This window comes from Zeus faber, assembly GCF_960531495.2.
Source record: "Zeus faber genome assembly, chromosome: 4".
Lineage (NCBI taxonomy): Eukaryota > Metazoa > Chordata > Actinopteri > Zeiformes > Zeidae > Zeus > Zeus faber.
In genome coordinates, this window is record NC_137191.1 from 25,287,192 (window position 1) to 25,308,415 (window position 21,224).

A 21,224-nucleotide genomic window follows, 5' to 3' on the forward strand; every position below is an offset into this window, starting at 1 on the left:
AAGCTCTTGCGGATTTAGGCACTGTGGGACAGGCTCTCTGAGTGGGAGAACGTCAAGTTTTCTGTCATAATGAATGGCTCGGAAGTGACAATCTTGTTTTTACATAGACCACTCGCTGGACTTCCACAATAGCAGTGAAAATCTCTTTGAATACAGGCAAAAGCTATAAAACATAAACAAATACTGTCTTATAAAGTACGTACACTTTTTGTGGGACTACCAGTACAATAATCCTGTCAATGTGGTTCTCTCAAGCCATTTGAGACTATTACTCTCTCACAGGTCTATGGTTGACTTTATTCAATATGACATGGATTTGAAGTTTAGCAGTTTTACCTACCACGCACCACGCAAGTGGTGTGTTCAGGGACCTCCAGCACAGAGACACAGAAGACGGGGTGTAGAAAACACACAAGTTTATTGTGGAGAGGGGACTTGATAGACCAAGCCCCGGAGCAGTTGGACAAGGGTCATGACAGGGCTCCTCTCTCCTGAGTGAGTGTGGGGATGGGGGTTTTACCTGTTGCTCGTTTGACCAACCAACGAGCGACAGGTATGCAGCCACTCTGGTCCTCGTCCCTAATTACCTAGATCCAGGTCAGGTGTGGCTGCTCAAACCACACCATCCCCACACCACATGAAGACCTCCCAATACAACTAGAACTAACTTGATGGGATGGAATGAAAACTACTTTCCTTGGCCGTGCTCATGCCATTCTTTCATCTCCAGAGCACCTGAGCCCTTCCTTACCTCTAGCGGCTGCCTGGCTCTCCTCCTGCAGCAGCCTGTCCCTCTTGAGCTCCAGCTCCCTCATCTCCCTGGTGTGTTTCTCCTGCAGCTCCTGCAGTGATTTGCGGTGAGCAGCCTCCATGGCTTCCAGTCGGGCCCTGCACGGGGCTCCGGGGCCGCATGGACTGTCAACCTCCATTCCCATGGCTATCCGCTCCCTCTTAATGCTTTCCACCTGCTGTCTCAGGGAGTGCGCCTCAGGGGTGGATTAGAGCACAGCGAAGGGAAGGAGGGACACGTGAAATTACAGGGTAAAGACAGGAAAGGGAATGAAAAATATTTGGCAAAAGGGGAGGAGGAGGAAAAAGAATGGGTGGGTGAATTTGTATTTCAGTTGATGAGAACTTCAGTCAAATTGTATCATTTACTTCGGGAAAACAAACACATACCGATAACAATTGGAGGTCGTCACATCCAGTGTTTCTTACCTCCCTTTGAAGGGCTTCTGCTGTGCTTGATTGAATTGTTTGGCCACCATTCACAGAGGGAGGCACTTCTTTGGAGGTGGCTTTATGAGGTTGGTAACTTGACCCCAGGGCCTCTTCAGAAATTGTCAGATAAGTCTGGGAGCTAATGTGAGGCTGGGTTTTCTCTTGGTCGCTGGATGGATAAGTCCTGGTTCCAATGAGAGACTGTGCACTCATGTCCCTGAAAGACAGTCGCTCAAATTCCGACCATTTCCGGTTGACCGCCAAGTCTATGGTCAAAGGTACCGGTACACATCCCTTCTTGAGCTCCATGGAGTCCCACCTGCTGCTCATCTCGCCAAAGGTGATGCCCTCCTCAAACCATTTGTTCCTCTCCACCAATCTCTTCGCTTGCTCCCGGTCCCAGCCCTCCCCTGATTCTCTCTGACTGGCTGGAGACAATTCTGAGGGTATCACCTCCAGATCCCTGTCTACGGGCTCAGTTTTGTAGTGGTCAGCTTGATGGGAGTCAGCAGCAAGGCGGTTGTAGTTAGTATCTGCAGGAGTAGTTTCATCGGCAGAGTCTTTGTAGATCAGCGGAGCACAAGGTTGGCATGGCGACAGTCTTTGGGAGAGTGGGCTCTCTTTCTCGCTGCTGGCATCTGATTGGCTGAAATTCAAATCAAGGGGAGACATGAGGATCATATTGCACGTCAGAAGTAAGATAATGTGTCATGTGGATGTTGTGTTCATTTTCTGAACACACCATCCACATGATCTGCGGTTCTCTACTGTGTTCAAGAATTCAGAAAATAGCCTTTGGAACAAGTGCTTCCTGCTTGAAGTATTAAAGCATGTGACACAATAATATGTTTATAAATAACATATTAGAATTGCTTTGACATATATAATGCTATTTTTTTAAGTTTTAGAGTTATAAAGCACTTGAACCTTGAAATTCATTTAGAAGCCTCAATTGTTACCAACGGATATATTATTGGAAATATTTAACTGTAATGTTGGTCATTGCACATTTCCCTTATAATAAAGACAGACTCACTGTTGGTTGCACTGCATAGCCTGTTTTAGTAGCTTCACCCAGTTCCGCCGTACTCTGGAGGTCACAGCAGACAGAGTGAACACTGCTCTCTTTGTCTGGAGGAGGAGATCAAAAGACATTGGAAGACAGCAGTCAAACAGGAAGGAAGTGAAAAGGCCAAAGTCTTTAATTGGTGTTTATTCCGTGGCGAAGGGTGTCCTCATCTGTCTTTGTACTTCTTTGTGTGTTTGTGTGTGTGTGTGTGTGTGTGTGTGTGTGTGTGTGTGTGTGTGTATGCAGTAAGCGAGATTGAACAAAACATGGAGAACTACAGTACATACATATATTTGGAAGCAATAGTTTTTCTCCACTTCGCAGTCAGACACGTTTACACAGTACATCAGGTCGATCTCTCCGTCCAGATCATCCGACTGTAACAAAAGCCAGAGGTCACGATTACAACGTCAGAGGTAAAACTGCAAAGGTCCAGTCTTTTCCACCTTCTGTTGGACAGCGTTATCATCCATCCATCCGTCCATTTGTCCGTCCATCCATCCGTCCATCCCTCCATCCATCCATCTATCCGTCTCCTCTTTGTAGCCATACAACTATTGAATAACAGACACTTTGCGGCTTAAAAGCGTCTCCCAAAGTGTTTACATGGTCCCCAAAGCTTCAATGTGGTAATTTGTGCCAAACAAACAAATAACATGCTGTTTTATGTTTTTCTTTCCTTCAAAATCAGTATGTTCTGTGTGGAATATTTTGCCAAACCTCTTCAGCTTCTGAGTCTCTGTAGTATTTCAGCAATGCGTCACTCAAGACAAACCAGTGCTTCCTCCACTAATAAAAAGCACAGAAAATACGAAAAAAAACAACTGTTAATGTCTTATTACAGGTAATATTCAAAGTAATTGTTGATTAGGTTTAGTAAAGTCGAGTAAAGGGTAAAGAGTACCTTCCCATCTAAATCCAATTTGGACATCCACCCCTTCAAGTGACAATGATCCAGCTGCAATGACAGAATTTGAAAGATCATTTCAAACCTTCGACAGTAGTTCCTGTTTCGGATTGTGAAAACGGAAACTGAAAGAGAAGTTCAGCTTTTCATTCTGAGCCACGGCAGAAGATAAACAACATTTTAAGAAGAAAGCATGCAAAAAAAACAGTAAATTGATGATACTGTGAGGGACTGTCCTAGAGAAAATGCATGCTCCTCATTTTGGGAAAAGTAAGTTTCATTCTAAACAGAATTTAAAGAGGAACTATTACAACACTATGAGGAGCATTTAAAACCTGTGGTGAGAGAAGGGTGAAAGAGGGGTGTCTCATCCTGATGCAAAAGACCATGTACTGTATGAAAATATGTCTTGTATTTACAGTAAAACCTATTAATATATTATGGTTTTGTTTTTGCTTCATTGTCATATCCTTTAAAGAATACAGTTAAACATGTATTATTTATTTAAACAATATTTTAACAAATATTTGTGGGAAGGATTTGAAGGGAAGGCTGAGACTGCAGGATATATCAGCCTGAAACAACCTAAAATTATTTAATAAATATAAAAAGCAGAAATCCATGTGCTGCCTCAAAACTTCCAGTGTAATTAATGGCTCTGCCCTACAAGTGCGCCTGAGGTGTTAAAGCTGGAATAAAATGTCAAGGAGCTCATTTAGAATACATGTATGAACAACCTATTCTTCTCCTATTCTATTCTCTTCCCACACATGCAAAAGTTAATGCAAAAGATCAGGGAATGAAGTCTCACCTGCATTTGGGCGGGTTCAGAAAGACCCCTCTGCTTTGCTTTTGAGGATCTACGCTTTGCGGTGTGGTTATCTGAACTCTGGTGTAAATATAGAGATAGGTGGATTCAGGACTCTTAAAAAATTGTGGTGGAAATTCAACATGAATATACTGTGTAACAGTCACCGTACATGAGACCATCCCACTGTACCTGTGAGTGCAACGATGTTGATGACGGCTGTTGAGACAGGCCTCCGTCTTCCCGCTCCCACTGTTTGTCCCATCTGTCTCTTCCTCTCTCTCGGCCTCTCCCTCTCTCCTCCAGCTCGGCTCTCGGAGTGTATGTGTTTTTTTCGGCTTGATAACTTGAAAAACAAGAGAGAAATTAAGAAAGAATTATACAAATATATGCAATAAAAGGCGTGGCACAATAATGATGCTGTTTTATCTCTCCTTCCTTCCTACTAAATGAACAGTTGTATTCATCCCTATGAACTTTATCTTAAGGGAGAGACTTTTCAACTCATGCCTTATTAAAATGTTGGTTCCCATCATTTATAACTGTTTCTAGAGCAAACTAATTTTCAAAGACCTAGCTTAAACTGCAGTTTATTTTCTATTCTTGCTATACCCCTTTACCCAGTGCTGTGCTACTCCAACATGAGTTGGTTGACATAGTTACTGTAGAATGGATGTAAGCCTTTTGGGAATTTATAAATAGCTACCTATGACAAGGGTCTTAATAAATATATAACAGGAAAGGTGCACACATAACCACGAGACATTGTCCTTCAGGCACTGGGTGAAAAACAAGACCATTATATAAAGGATACATTTCCATTATTAGTACAATACAATATGACCATCATTGTATTAACTGTATGTTTCAATGACCTATGACGCACCTGGATGTCCTGAGCCTCTGATCCCTGCGTGGGCTGGGACTCTGGGTCCTCTTCCTGAACGCGGTTAACTCCTCCTCTGATTCCAAGTGAACCCTTGGGATATCGGCCAGGATAATGTAGTCGTCCATGGTCATCCCCACCTCAAGTACAGGTTTAGAGGTCAACCTCACGTCAAATGTATTTACATAGTCCTTCACAAATGTAAAGGATTTTTATTTTGTTAAATGTTTAGTTATTGTATACCTCCTCCACCTTCACCAGGGGCTCTTTCAGTTCAGAGGTCAGTAGGGCCTCCAGGCCTCGCTTCGTCTTGCTCCTACTCCTATCGCGGCTGGCTTTACCACCTCCCTCATTACCCTTATCTGTTTCCATGGTTTCAGCATGGGACTTCAGGGAATGGGCAAGGAGATGCGAGTCCACTCCTCGTCTTGGTGGTGAAGACCCCCGCGAGGGCTCTGGGCTGCAAAAAGGGGGAGTTGAGGCCCCAAAGGAGCCTTGAGGAGGGCAGATATTGAGCCTATCCTGCCTCTCACCGGACCTATTTGAGTAGCTTTGTGTTGTATCGGGCCTGCTATCCCTAGAGCAGGGCTCTCTTTGTGGTGTGTGACTGTGTGTGCCTTGACCGCTCCTGAAAGGTGAGCCTGCACGGCTGTTGCGGGTGTGAGTGTTGGCAGAAGAGTTGACATTGGTTCTTGTTTGAGGAGATACTTGGAGGGATTGCTCATATGAGATTGGCTGAATGGTCGAGGAGCCACGTCGAGAAATGGATTCCAGATTCCTGTGTAGTCTTTCGGAGTCCAAGCGGTGGCTGTTCGAGGCTTGGGACGGACGCCTGGATTCTCGACTGCGTCCCCTCTGATCTTGCTCCACCTCTTCTTTCTGTAGGTAGGAAGAACCTGAACACCTGGAGGCAGGAATGACCCTTGAGGGCGAGACGGTTTGGGAGACAGTCGACCCCCTCCTGCGTGACGGACTGGACCTACCGGAAGGAGCGTGTGAGAGCGCCCGAGAAGGGCCGCAAGATGGTAGGTTGGACTGAGTCTGACTACTGCAGTGGGAGCTCCTTCTTTTAGAAGCTGGGGGTGACTCTGTTAGCCTGTAGCGGTCCGGGCTTATGGAGTAGTGACGGGTGGGAGAGTTCTCCTGTGACTCAGTCCCACGTCTGAAGTTGGAGTGGTAAGTGTACCTCTGAGGAGATTCACTCCTCCAGGCTTCTTGCAAGAATGTCTCAGTGCTCCTCCTCTGAGAGGGAACACCCAGGTTGACAGTCCTGAAGGGGACGCAGGATTTGGGTTCAGGACTGTGGTTGCTGGGTAGGGGATGGCCCCTCTCGTAGTAGCGATACGGACGTTTGTTCGCCTCCTCCATTTGACGTCCACCATCGCCCCTCCTGTCTGGGGAGAAGTAGCCACTCTCCTGCTCCCTGTCTGCTCTGGACCCTGACACTGATAAGTTAAAGTCGTGTTACAGTTTTTAACCAACGTTATATATGCACTCAACACAATGTTGATACATTTTTCTTACAAGAGACATAATTTTCGCGAAGGTCAACTCTTTATATAATTTTGTAGGTCAGGGGTTCTCAAACTTTTTGGCTGGCAACCCCTAAAAGAAGAAAAAATCTTGTGAACCCATCTAACAACAGCATAGTTAAGTACTTACTGACCTCCATGGAGTTGGCACCCCATGGGACTACAATTTGAATAAAACTATTGCCATCCGTGCCGCATTTGTGCTGTTTTGTGCCATGAACATTATAATCTGTGCCACTGTGGTTTTTCATGTATTTAACATTATATTTCATGAGCTGTAATGTAACTTCCCACCCCATCATCGTCCATATCCCTTGAAAATAGTCTTGTTTGTTTGTAATAGTACTGTAATAGTACTGTAATAATAGGGTTTGTTTTGTAACTTCAGAGCACACAAAACAAAAACCCCCACGCCTCAATGTTGGTCATGTGATCGCATCAGCCAATTAGAAAACAGAAAGGAAAATGCTTAACTAAATATAATGACAAACAAAGGAAATGTATTTTAGAAATTATTAGAACGTTTTATACTGCTAATTAATATTTATTTTTATATGTAAATAATTAACCATCAACTTCCAAACACATTTTAATGCATGGACTTATCTAGCTATTAATTAATTTCCATTTTGAATCTTACATTTCTCCCCCTCTCACAAAAGAAACATCCTTGTTTCTCCATAAAATAAACAGGTGACTGGTCATCAGGAGAAGTAAAAAAACAAAATAAAACAGTGCAATTCACAGCCTTACTTTAAAACATAGTCTGACAAGTAACCAGGGAGCATAACCAGACACCGGCCAGAGCGTACTAATGAACCTGACCATTGGCTCAGAACACCTGTGGGGAGTCAGGTGACTGGCTGTCTAACAAAGGGGAAGAGGTGTCAGCTGTCCAGCTGTCACACACTTGGACCGGGGAGTGTGAGTCTGGGTTTGGGATATTTGGGAAGACTGAGGAATCAACTTGCTGTGGTCCGATGAGTTGTGGTTCCCGGTCATAGACACAATCAAGTAGACGTAGCAGTTCTTTAATGGGGCTCAGAAAGAAGGGAAGAAGTGAGATGAGGGGGTGAAACCAGGAAATCAGTTCATAAGGCTAACAATCAAAAGGGGCAGGCGAAGGATAAATCCAGAATCCAGATGTCAGAAACACGGTCAGAACCAGGCAGGCAAGGATACAGAATAAAAAAGTAGGGTGGAAGTAGGGTGGAAGGTCCTAGGCAATCTGGCACTGTGTGTGTGAACAGGACAGGTAGACACCGATCAGCCACAACAATAAAACCACTGCCAGGTCAAGTGAACACTGCTCATCTCACTAAAATGGCACCTGCCAAGGGGTGGGATATAGCAAGTAAAGAGCCAGTTCTTGAAGTTGATGTGTTGGAAGCAGGAAAAGCAGGATCTGAGTGACTTTGACAAGGGCCAAATTGTGATGGCTAGATGACTGGGTCAGAGCATCTCCAAAACAGCAGGTCTTGTGGTATGCAGTGGTTAGGACCTACCAAAAGTGGTCCAAGGAAGGACAACCGGTGAACCGGCAACAGGGTCATGGGCCCCTAAGGCTCATCTATGTCCGTGAGGAGCAAAGTCTAACCCGTCTGGTCCAATCCCACAGAGGCTTGCTGCGTAGCCGCTGACCCCTGTCTACCATCGAAAGCCCCTACAATGGGCATGTGAGTGTCAGAACTGGACCATGGAGCAATGGAAGAAGGTGGCCTGGTCTGATGAATCACATTTTCTTCTACATCATCATGTGGATGGCTGGGGTTAGGGTCTTGAAGGATCTGCTGCTAATGTCTTGGTGCCAGATTCCACAGCACACCTATAGAGGTCTTGTGGAGTCCATTCCTCTACACGTCTAAACTAATTTGGCGGCCCGAGGGGGAGCTACACAATATTAGTGGTTATTGTCACAAAGCTATGATGTCATAGTGCTGATTGGGGGCGGCTGATTGGGAGGGGCAGAACTCTCGGACAGACCAAATCTGAAATGATAGGAGAAATAAACAAGATAAGTGACAGAATAACACATAGCAACCTAAGTTGTGACAAAACCCTGACAGAACCTTGACAGGCTTGAACCGAGAAACATGGAATGTTGGGTGGATCTTCATAGACCAGGGAACACGAAGGCAGATCGCCGCAGGGTTAATGACCTTGGCAACAGGGAATAGTCCCACGATTCTGGGCGCCTGCTCCCTGCTCTCCACCTGGAGGGGCAGGTCCTGACTGAAGAGCCAGATGTTCTGTTCCGAAGTGTATTGAGGTGCAGGGTGACGACATCAGTTGGAGCTGCGCTGGTACCGATACCAGGAGTGCAGGAGAGTGGAGCGTGCTTGCATCGAGGTACGCCGACATCGGTGGATGAAAGCCTGGACTGATGGGACACTGGCCTCCCACTCCTGCTCAGGGAAGAGCAGAGGTTGGTAACCTCTGGAACACTGGAACGGGGAGAGACCAGCGGCTGAGCTGGGAAGTGTGTTACGCGCATATTCTATCCAGATCAGCTGATTGCAGGAGGACGGATTGCGTGAGGAGAGGCAACATAGCACGGTCTCCATCTCCTGGTTCATCCATTACGCTTGACTGTTGGACTGGGGGTGAAAGCCAGAGGACAGACTGAAGGAGGCTCCCAAGATAATTCAAAACTCAGACCAGAAACAATTAAACTGTGACCCCTTTTCAGAGACAATGTCACTGGGGAGTTTGTCATCAGTAGGCTTCAAGCAAACTATAGTTACCTGTTCTAGAGTCTCTGCGGGCCAGTAGAATTCAGTTGCAGGGCTGCATGTGCTTTCTCACAGCGATGGATGTGCTTTCTCACCTCATGGCAATGATGAGGGCATCCTCAAGGCATACTGCCCCCGTTTCATGAATCTTAGACTGTAGTGCCAGCAACAAAATGGCAACATTTCTCTCCTTCCAGCGCATTGCTTTTTCGCAGTTTGCAAATATGTATTAGTCTGGAATCCCTCTGTTCATTTCCGATTTCCAAGGGCCGTAACCAACGGGTGCAGACCTAAATGTCTCTGACATTTGGCAGACCAATCAATCAGAGGAACGAAATGTGTGACATAGGGCTGAGCGATCGATTTGGTATACTAAACTTTTACCAAATCTTGTTTGAAGTATGGAAAACACATCTTTCTTATCAACAAAAGTTTTTGAGAGAAAAAAATACCATCCAGTTTGTTTTATACTGTCGCGATAGTGAATTCCACAGACTGTTCCACATCAGATTGAAGGTCAGGTGGAAATCGGTTTGAATGGGAGGGTGGCCAGACATATTCTGCAGAGCAAACGAAACGTGAGCTGCGGATTCATCTGGTTCCCACGCTGGCACATTGCGATCATAATCGGGGAAAGCCTCCAGCACAAAGCAGGTGTTTTCTTGCACTGTACACACCCAAGCTTTCTCCTGGCTTACGAGGGTGAGCATTGACACCACTTCGAAAAAAATGGCAATGTGTGTCTGGCGCCAAAAACATCTTTGAGTCTCTCCTTTAATGCACCATAGTTCCTCTGGATTAAAGGAGACAGGCTATTCCAGTAGAGAAATGTAGCATCAGACAGGCGGGTTTGGAGAACTGAAGATGGCACTCTAGACAAGTCTGTATCAGGAGCACTCATATTCTGCACTGCTACTTCAAAACATAGGCACCAACATGAAAGGACTGCCATCTCCCTAAAAAGCAGGTGGAAGTTCTATTGTCAGGCTGGCAGTTCTTTAATGAATCCCTCACGCTCAAAACAAAAAACCCACACACCTTCTTCCTCATTGGCTCTATATTGGTCATGTGATCATATCAGCCAATTAGAAAACATAAAAGGAAACGCTTAACTAAATATAAGGATAAACAAATGTAAAAACCAAATGTATTTTATCAATTATTATGATGTTTTATACTGATAATTAAGAGTCTAGCCCACAGGGCTGGATCCTTATTGGCTGGATTGGCTGGATTATTATTATTATTCTCCTTGGCATTTTTCGGGCTAAAAGTCTCTGGAACGCGACAACTGCTGGACTGACGGACGCTGTTATGGTCTTGTTAGAACCCGGGAAGTCACAGACATCTCGTGAACTGTCTCGGTTCAGGTTTAATTAACCATCAACTTCCTACAGATTTTAACGCATGAACTTATCTAGCTATTAATAACTTTCCATTTTGAATCTTACACTACATTTGTGCTTCGGGTGACCAAATGTCCCGATTTGCATGGGAGAGTCCCGCATTTTGTACAATTTAAGCTTGTAAGTTGAAATATATACATTTCTATCATATTGACATTTTTCCCATGCATGCTGCAGCAAAGTGTTTCCTCTTCTCCTGCACTGTTAGGGACAGGAGAGGGAGAGTGAGTTGCTATGGTTACAAAGTAAACACACAGCCGCGCCTGTCTCTTTCTCTCAATCTCTCTTTCAGAAAATTTTCCCCCACTGAAAAGTTATTCATTGTGCATCTACAGAATAATTTAACTGAGAGAATTATTAAAAAAAACAACAAAAAAAATTGTATTTGGGAAAAAACCTTTTTTTTAAAACACATTTTCCTTTTTTGGTGCATGTTCAGAAAATCATCTGGCGACCCCCAGAAAACGTTTGGCGAACCCCCCCCCCCCCCCCCCCCCCCCCACTGGGGGTCGGGTGCCATAGTTCAAGAACTCCTGCTGTACAGTAAGCGCCAACATCTAATTTGTTTCTCTGTTATGAGTTCGTCTGACCTGAAGGCCGCCGGGACCTGCCACTGCCCCTCCATTCATCCATCAAGGAGCTGTCGGCAGCAGTGGTGCTTGCTCTGTGGGGAGAAGGGTCCAGTCGGGTCATATTTGGCTGAGCCAAGCAGTGGCTCTCTGGGCTGAGGGAGTTGCACCTCTCCAAGCAGTCCCACTGGTTTTGAGAACTGATGCACGGTGAAACGAAGCAAAAACTAGCATCGGCAATGGCACAATTGTTAGGCATCAAGGATTCAATTTGAAATGAGTAACCACTAATTACATCTTTTGACAGGCCACTGGACTCAAGAAGAAGAACAGGAAGGTCAATACAGATGTTTGATATGTTAGCATGAGCAAAATAGCATTAAATCTCAAGGGCAAAAAGATGAGGGCAGATTGGTACCCTTTAATAATGTGCTAAACTGTCATTGATGTTAAAACAAGTAATTGATATCTGCAAAAAAAAGGTCAAATACAGGTACTCCTCACTTAAGGACCGAGTTCCATTCCTGCATCCAAATCGTTAAGTGGATTGGTCGATAAGCGAGGACCCGTGTTATTTCAGGGTAAGGGGGCGTGGCCATTGTAAACGCTAGTGTAGTGAATACTGACAGACTGCAGTGTACAGTGTATACAGTGTATATAGTGTATATAGTATGTATAGTATATATAGTGTATATAGTGTAAGCCGTACCGTACTGTCGTCCGCAGCCCGTGCTTGACCACGCCCCTTTGTCCGCCACAATAGTATTTAAAGGGCGATACGCGATGAAATGCTTGACGCTGAGACTCTGCGCATGCAATGCACACGCAGTGGTATTGTACGCAGCATACAAGAAAGTCTGGTCAGAGAGCTGGTCGTAAGTCTGAACGGTCGTTACACAGGTAGGTTGTAAGTGAGGAGTATCTGTACTTGTCAATGTTGTCTCTATTGCTGTGGCCAATTGTTGCAAGCTAGATTGCCTTTGCAATATAGATGAACTACAAGGAGCCTCTGAAAAAGGCAAATGAATGTATTGGGAGAACTGGATGTATGCTAAAATGGCCATCCATTTCAGTGAAACTTACACTATGAATAGCACTGGTGGTTTTAGTTTTAAAGGTGTCCTATTATGCTTTTCCTTTTTTTCTGTCATATATGTTAGATGTGGCCAAGGTGTCAAATAGTGAGGTTAACTAATGACAAAGTAAAGGCTGTAAACAAAACGTTCAGGCTTCCTCTGAATGCTCCGTTTCTAAAGGTTTTTTTCTACTCTCTGCATGAGATGATGTACTGCACAGATTCCTATATATGGTCATCTGCTACAAACTTTTAAATGAGGCCTTGTAAATCTAATATGTGTGAAGATTCAGCAACTAGATTGCTTATTGCTCGCCTCAAATTTGTTTAGAAACAGATTTTGGTGGACTGATAAGGTGAAATCAGTGAAAGTCAGGGCATAAATACAACAGAACCCGGAAGCCATGCTCTAATACCATTGGCTCACAAAACTCGTGGCCTCAGGAGGGTGGCTCCACCCACTGAAACAGAGTGTCAGGAACACAATGGATTTAGAAGTATCGTAGAGTGGCTAGAATGCATAATCTCAGTGGTATTTTCAGCAAAAAAACTTCACAAACATGTTTTGGGGACCCCAGAGACCTATATTCTTCTTCTTCTTTTTCTTTAGTTGAATAAAAGGAGCATAATAGGTCCACTTTAATAGAGTGCATAGACCACCAATACTTAATGGAAGTCTGCATTATTATGGGACAAATTTTCCTTCGGGCTCAAACATATGGTTTGACCTTTCCACAATATATTTTGCAAAAATCAAATATTCTCCGCATGCTTTAGTGAATTAAAGATTCTTGACACCTGAGGTTAAAAAGCGTCACAGGAACATGATGAGGCAAACGCGTCAGTCGGTGTATTAGTTTGTTTAGTCGGTGTAAAAAAAAAAAAAGTGGTTTTAGATACGCAGGCCAGGCGATAATCACCTGGATTGTGTGTCAGCATCATAGATATTGAGTTCCCAGTCGGGACTTAGACTGCGGACCAACGTCCACTCGTAGGTCCACCCACTTCTTGTGGCATTTGAGGTTATTGCGGATAAGGCATCTTCATCTTCATCATCATCACTCTGCTCGGTTGACGGACACACAAACACACAACCGAGTGATGCATTTCAACTTTTTTTACACACATCTCACATTTTAGCAACACATCTGGCATAATTCAAACATGTCTGTGATTTCAGAAGCAGAATATTTAAAGTATTTCTGTAACAGTAAAATTAAGTATTTATGAAAATACCATATTTTTGACTTCAGGATTTCTTAAACCAGCCTTAATTTAGAGCTTATTACAGATCTAACTTTACGGTTTTAAATGCTATATCTTTATCATGGTATTTCCTGGACTTTATCTTTGGCTAAAAAAACAGCATTCAACCTACACTGTATTATAATATGAACCATATACCAAAGTGGACAATGCAGTCATAATATTCAATTGTTTTGGTCTCTCCGCCAACAAATTGGAACACACACAGATATTTTCAAGCATTGCATCAACTGACAAAAGTCTTGGCAACCTTTTAAAAAAATAAAAATCGATCTTTTAAAATATATGGCACTTACTGTGATTGATTGATAGACGTTTTTTAAAACCCCTCAACCAAATCGGCTGCCGAGTCTCTCAGCGAGCGCCTTTTTCCCTTCTGGATTTTAGCCCCCTTCTCCACTGGTCTGGCTCAGCTGATAAGTAAAGGGCTGAAGTCGAAGGTAACTCAACCTAGTTCCTGGCCGGGCTCATCATTATTTCATTACTCTGGTGCTTTTGCCTTACCAAGCCGCCCACCGCCTTCTTCCTCGCCCTCATCTTGATCACTCCCTCACATCTTCACTCCACCACTCAACAGCAGACAATGTCTAGCGCTTTAGATTTTGATGAATAAGGGTTGTGTATAATGTCATTTACTGTTAATGATACACAACGAAGGTAAATATAGCAAGGAATTGTGTTCTTTTAGGGAAAAAGTGTAACTCATCTGCTGCATGACCATATGTAATTTAACAAAAGCAGGCCAGGGCTTTGCATGTTTATGCATAGTTTGGGCATATTAGATTTCAGCCTATTCTCCAGGGATTGTAATGAGCGTTCATTAATTAGTCATACAGAATCAAACGCCACCTTGCAGTTTAGTCATCTCTCCGCCTGACCCGGTGGGCGTACTTTAGTTTATATAATTATCTTGATATACAACTTGAACACCCAGGCCATCGACTCAATACGACCACAGTTAATATGGAATAACCTCAACATAGACATTGAATGTACTCATAAACCTCCAGAAATGGATGAAAAGAATCCATCTGTAGAACACGTCAACTCATAGAAATCATCCCGAAACCGACAATTTACTTTGCTTTGTGAAGTTTAACATACTCCCTTGTTACGTAAGGGCGGATCGTCACGCTGTCTGTCCATCATTGTGGTCATCTACCTGTAGGGCGGCGCCAGCGGTGACACTACTGTGCATGTGACCTGGCCGTAGGCAGGAGCCGCATCGGGACGGGTCAAAGGTGTTGGGATGGAACTGATGGCAGTAACAGTCCTCGCCCGAAACCACCATGTTGTTCTTCTCACACATCCCTCTTTCGCACTTAATCCCTGGAGAGCGATAATTTATGTTTTGTAGAACATTTGAATGTATATATTCCTTATTTTGACTCAAGTCAATAAGTAGCATCCATGGCCTGTTCTGAGAATGAATCAGAAAATGTTTCGGCTTTCCATTGACTCTCAACATCAGAAATTTGATCTAGTGTGAGATGATGCATACAAATATATAAAGATTACGGAAGGAGAAAAACTAAGCAAATGTTCATTCTCCATACATAGGCTCATATAAGGAACATGTGTACAGCTATATCTAGAAAACGCAACACTCAGGCTGTTTTGTATGCTCTTATAGAACCCCAATGAATCAAACATCCACGCCATAGAGATACGTGATCTCGATAGGAGTTTTTCAACCATTCTTGAGGCCAAACCAATCACTTAAACAGTTTAGTGAAACTCACACCAGCACTGTTGATGGATAGCTTTACACCTCAGGCCGGAAAACTGTCATGCTGACTGGCCATCTACACATGAATCTACTAGAATAGCATCATTTAGCCATGAAATCAAGAAATAGTCTACAAACATTATAATATGAAAAAAAAAAATAGCTAGCCTACCTTATGACCTCAATCCAAACACTTTGTTTAATTTTGGTAATATCCTTCATTCAAAGCTTGAATAACTCGGGTCGGAACAGGACAGTGGTAGTGAGGGCTCTCGGGGAAGGGTTAAAAAACCCACCTGCACTGGGCCTGACTGGAGCCCACTGTGAGGACTCCGGCCTATCGAATGTCGTCATCTTTAAAGGATGAAACGAGTTCCTGGCACCGCTTGACAGATGTCCGATGCGGTGGAGAGCCCGGTCTACAGATGGCTGCTCCAACAATAACTACAGTGTGTATATATATATATATATATTTGTTTGTTTATTTATTTATTCATTAATTAATTCATTTATTTATTTTTATGTGGCTCTCAAGCCTTATTATTTTAGTAATACACACACAGTATATACATGTTCCTTTAAATTTAAAAACTTACATGTGTGTTTGCATCTGCACTCACTGGTGCAGGAAAGCATGTAAATATTTTATCTCTCTCTCTCTCTCTCACACACACACACACACACACACACACACACACACACACACACACACACACACAAACATGCAGAGTTATGTGGGAAATGTAGGCTCTGCTCATCACAGAGGGAGGTTGTATTTATAGAAGGCTGCTGCTCTGTTCCACAGTTAATGAAAATAGGTCTGCTAACTTCACCAAACGAAGTCTCCTATATGTTCAGAGTGAAACTTCTGTGTCCAAAGTTCTGTGGTCATTAATTACAGCTCAGGTAATTGCAGTTGAGAAAGTTCAAATTTTGTTCGAGGCTATTTCTCTCCCTCTTTTCATTGTGTAAATAAATGACATAAATAAGGTAAAAAAAAAAAAAAAAGAAAAAGGCAACAAAAAAACAACACAGATGGTGCACTCAGACATTTTCAAAGAAAACAAAAACCAAAACAATGAATGGAAATATTTGTCTTTTTCTATGTGCCATAACAACACACACTTGAATAGCTACATTCAGTTGCTTGGGCAACAGTTGCCATAAAGTGATAAAGAGGTCCAGTAGCCATGGGAATACTCAGAACCCGAGACTAGTTGGAATGTAAACAAATTCTCTTAGAATGTACCACAATTAACCAAAATTTATTATCACAATATGTCCTTTGTTGTTTTTATATTTCCATTTTAGATCTCCATCTGATGTTACTATGCTAATGAAAGTTAAGATAAATGCAGACTATGTTTTTTCCCCCTTTTTGTTGAATTTTACAGAGACAGAGGAAGAGCAGAATAGTTATCAACAAGGTGAACTTGTAATTAAAAAGCAATTTTCAGCCATACGGGACTATAAACAACCGAACAGTGCCAGACAAATAGCATGACCTCTATAAGCTTCGAGAGCAGTGACTCTCAAACCTTTTTCATTTCAAGGACCCTCAATGTCATATGCATTAGGCCATGGACCCCATTTGATAAGATTTAGTCTAAGAATTTTGTTATTGTTAGATATGATTTAATCCAAACCTCCATACCTGTCTATAGAGAATGATAATTACATACATTTTCTGGGGACCCCCTGGAACCTCTTGAAGGACCCCTTGGTGGTCCCCGAACCCCATGTTGAGAAGCACTGCTTTAGAGTGACAGAATATGTCATGGTCGTAGTCATGGGTCGTGCTGGATATCATCAGATCTACTAGTAACACATAACAAATACATAATTACTAAAATAAACAATCCGGTTATAATCTTCCTTCAGACTGTTGGGGTTGATGGGAGAGATGTCTCCATCAGTCGTCCACAATCCCCAAACAAAAAGCCAGAAAGACTGTACTATACTGTATTTCATCATCTCTATCAAGTGCTAAGCGCGCTGCTTCGTTCTCTGGGCCCCGTCGACCCCTCAGTCCAGAACCCTCAGATCAAATGAGCACTTGATGATGTTGAAGATCACCTCATGACAAGGGGTCCTTTGTATGGCAGAGGAATGGTTTTAAACAACCTTCAACTAGTCACCGCTTCCTGCCCAAAGTAATTGAAAGAGCATTGTCACTGCACACTGTAGCATCACAGGCGATATTTGGGTCTGAAGTGGGCGCTAATTCAGGCCTGCTCCCTGGAGATGGAGGGTGGGGTGCACTGTAAATAACTTGACCCCCATAACTTATGCATTGCACCAACACTCAGTGGAACATTCGTGTGGGGAGCCACCAACGGGGTAGGGCTGAGGGGGCTAGAAATTACATAAATGGGAGGCAACCTCTCTATGGCTCTTACCGCCTTGGAGAGTCTTCCTCCCACTTTTGAATGTTCTCTCCATTGACTTTGAGCGGTTTTACCTTTTTGGCCTTGATTTGGTCATAAGTGACCCCATCATATTCCCTTCATATCTCAGTGTGTTGTGCCTGTTCTGAGTCTAAAATCACATTCTACATACTATGTAGTCCATACTACATCTGTGCTCTATCCTCCAGCGTACTTGAGTGATTTGAGTAACAAGAAGGATGGCAGGTTGCCATCAACAAACCTTTGCTCACATCTTGCCCTCACGATGCATTGTGGGACACGTGTGCCAGCGTCGTGTCCAGTGTCTGCTTTCTAGGGTGTTTCACCAGACGTAGTATATCATCCTCATGCTGTTCGCATACTATTTGATGCATACTAAGCTAGGGATGGTCACATACTGTACTAACGTGCCGTGCTAAAAAGTAGACAAGTATGCGATTTTGGATGCAGCACTAGTGTTTCAGCTAATGAAAAGTTGGTGTTAACGCCCTGTTTTATCACAAGGACCAGCGTGCAATTAATTTAGCTGCTATAGAGATTATACATTAAATTATATTGTATATTACAGATGAAAGATTATAGAATATAGACGGCTCGGGAATAGCCTCTGTAGCTTCAGGGAAGGATCTCTTTTAACTGTCTCACTATCCTACTCTCTCCTTGTCCTCTCGCTCTCTCTCTCATCTCCCCCACACTCTCCTGCCCACTGGGGCAGATATAGCTCTAAAAATAATCAGCATAAAATGCAGGGAAAAAAAAAAAGAAAAAAAAAAAAAGGAAAAACAAGAGCACGGTTCCATAACTAGGAGTCTCACAATAAGAGGCCTGCTTACGGGTCATTGATGAAATCCCGGCACACCTCTCCCTCTCTCTCACTGCAGCATGGAGGGCATCAATCGATTCACCACTCTATTCCTCATCCTAACCCTAAGTATCGATTGGGATCAGAACTCTTAGTCTGAGAACAGCCCCATCAACCCCAAGCCTAAGGTTGTTGTTTTTTGCTATGGGGGAGAAAAGTACTTATGTGTTTAGTAGCGGTATACGATATATATATTAAGATAGAAAGCCCTGTACGAACACACTCATGAAGTAGGCTACTGGTGATCTGTCTGCAGATAGTGACTCCCTGTGTCCTCCGCAGCCTGGTTCTCCGTAGCATGCTGACCTGGATCTGGTTTAAAAAGCCAGAAACGAAAAAGAGACACAACGTCTGCTTTAGAAAGTAAGTTGGCCTCACCACGCGTGCACAAGGGGGGAGTCATCATGCTGAGCCCACAGAGGCACAGAGAAACAGAAAATAGCTCCCATCATCTGCTGGTAATATTTGGAAACGACTTTGATGATAAGAGCTGTTTGATGAGGTGAAAAATAAAAATGACCGTTGTTGGAAAAGGTGCTGGTGTGTGTGTGTGTGTGTTTGTGTTTGTGTGTGTTTGTGTGTGTGTGTGTGTGTGTGTGTGTGTGTGTGTGGGGGTGGAGTGATAAGATCTAGGTGGAGACAGAAATACAAAATCGCCTTGAGCGAGATGTTCTTCTCAGGGTATTAATATCTGACTGGCATCGCTGTCTATTTCCACACACAGAGGGTGATTTTGTCACCAAGGACGGTCATTCCTTCACCTCACCGAGTTCCATCCATGAAACACTTGATGACTTGATATCCACTAATTGGAGGATTTATTTATAGGCACTGGTTGTTGTTTTGTTTTTGTTTTTTATTTCTGCTAAACCAACAGTGGGCTATTATGAGCACCGTTACGCCAGTTCCCAACGGGGATTGAGAAAGTACGATCTCATATGAAATCTAATCTAATCTAGTCCTGGATAGACATTGATTGTTTATGACGCACGGTGCCTGTGGCCAACCAGTGTCCATTTGTATGTATGCAATGGAAAGTTGAAAAACAACTTTCATTCAGACTGTCTTATCTGTACATGATAAGTACCTATAAATGCTTAATTATAGGTCTACTTGCTTTATGATTCATGGTTGGATTCATTTATGGTTCAAATACACATTTGTACATATAGCTGTAGAAGGTTCAATACATCTTCACACAGGACTGTGGACATGAAGTGCTTATCCTTAGGCGTTTTTGAATGGCTTTATTTATTTATGTATCTATTTCTATTATGTATTATATATTATGTAGTTATTTATTTATTTATGTATCTTTTTTGTTTTGTTAGTTTCTTTGTTTGTTTATTTATATTTGTTTATCTATCTATTTATCATTATTATTATTATTATTATTATTATTATTATTATTATTATTATTGTTTTTGCATTTTCTGAGATATTATTTGTCCTTTTAGTTTCTGTTTTCTCACTTTTATTAGTGAAAGATGAGTGAAACACATAAAGGTTTACATAACACGATGGCTGCTTATATTACATAGTAAAGGAACACTTCAATATTGAAAGATGACACAAAGTATTAAAAAAAATAGATTATGGACATTGTGAGCTCTTCTCAGCCCACTCATTCTGTCAGCGCACCCACCTGCTCATCCCCCAACCACCGTCGACCCACGCCCACACTGATGAATACAATCTTATCATAAACCTCCTATCATGAAGCCACCTCTCTTCTCCATCCCTCTCCCTCTCTCTCCATCCCTCTCCCTCTCCATCTCTTTGTCTCACTCTGTCTCTGCAATGCAACACCCACCTGTTCTTTCACTGAGCAAAAAAGAAAGGACTTTCAAAAATACATCGCTTGGCTTGGTGGGAATCTGTTTGAAAGAAAAGAGCTGAAAAATAAAATGGAGAAGGAAAAAAAAAAAGGTTTCCATGGCAACTATGGAGTTGTGTCTAATTGCCAGTAACATTTTCAGAGGTCCTAAATTGAGACAGGATGAGCTCCGACGCCATGGTTATTGTTGATACAGGGCTGTCGTTTTCAATAAAAGAGGCTTTTGTTAATTTCAGTGACTTGATGGGTTTTGATCAATCCAGTGTGACAGGCCTTAATTGTTTTGGGAGCAAAACACAGCCCACCCCATCGTTTTCTCAGCGTGAGGTATTTTTCGTTCTGGGAAGTTATTCCCGGCAAAACCAAGAGAGAATATTTTGCTTACGCAGAATATCAGTGACAATATATTATCTCATGCACTTCAAAATTCACTGGGACTATCATATTGGGTTGGAGTTTAACCTCCTCGCACTTCTTTGGATAAAGTTATTAGTAATACCTTTCACAAAGCAAGATAAATCCACTTATTACATAATCTGTGGTCAAGTCTGCACTAGAAGTTCCACTGGTTGCTTGGGGGGTGATGAGAGTGATGACACAGAGCTCCCCAACAAGATGTAGTTGAATCGTTTTCTTTTCAAAAACCACACAGTTCTTTCTAGTGTTAAAAAGTGATCCTAAAAAAAAGTACAGGTCAAATAATGTTAGATAGATATATAGATAGATAGATGGATGGATGGATGGATGGATGGATGGATGGATGGACGGATGGATGGATGGACGGATGGATGATAGATAGATAGATGGATTACTTAGTCGGTTTACTTTATATATATTTTTTAATTAGGATTTACATGTATATGTATTTATCGGAGTATATAAGTAACTATAACTACGTATGTAACTATGTATGAAAA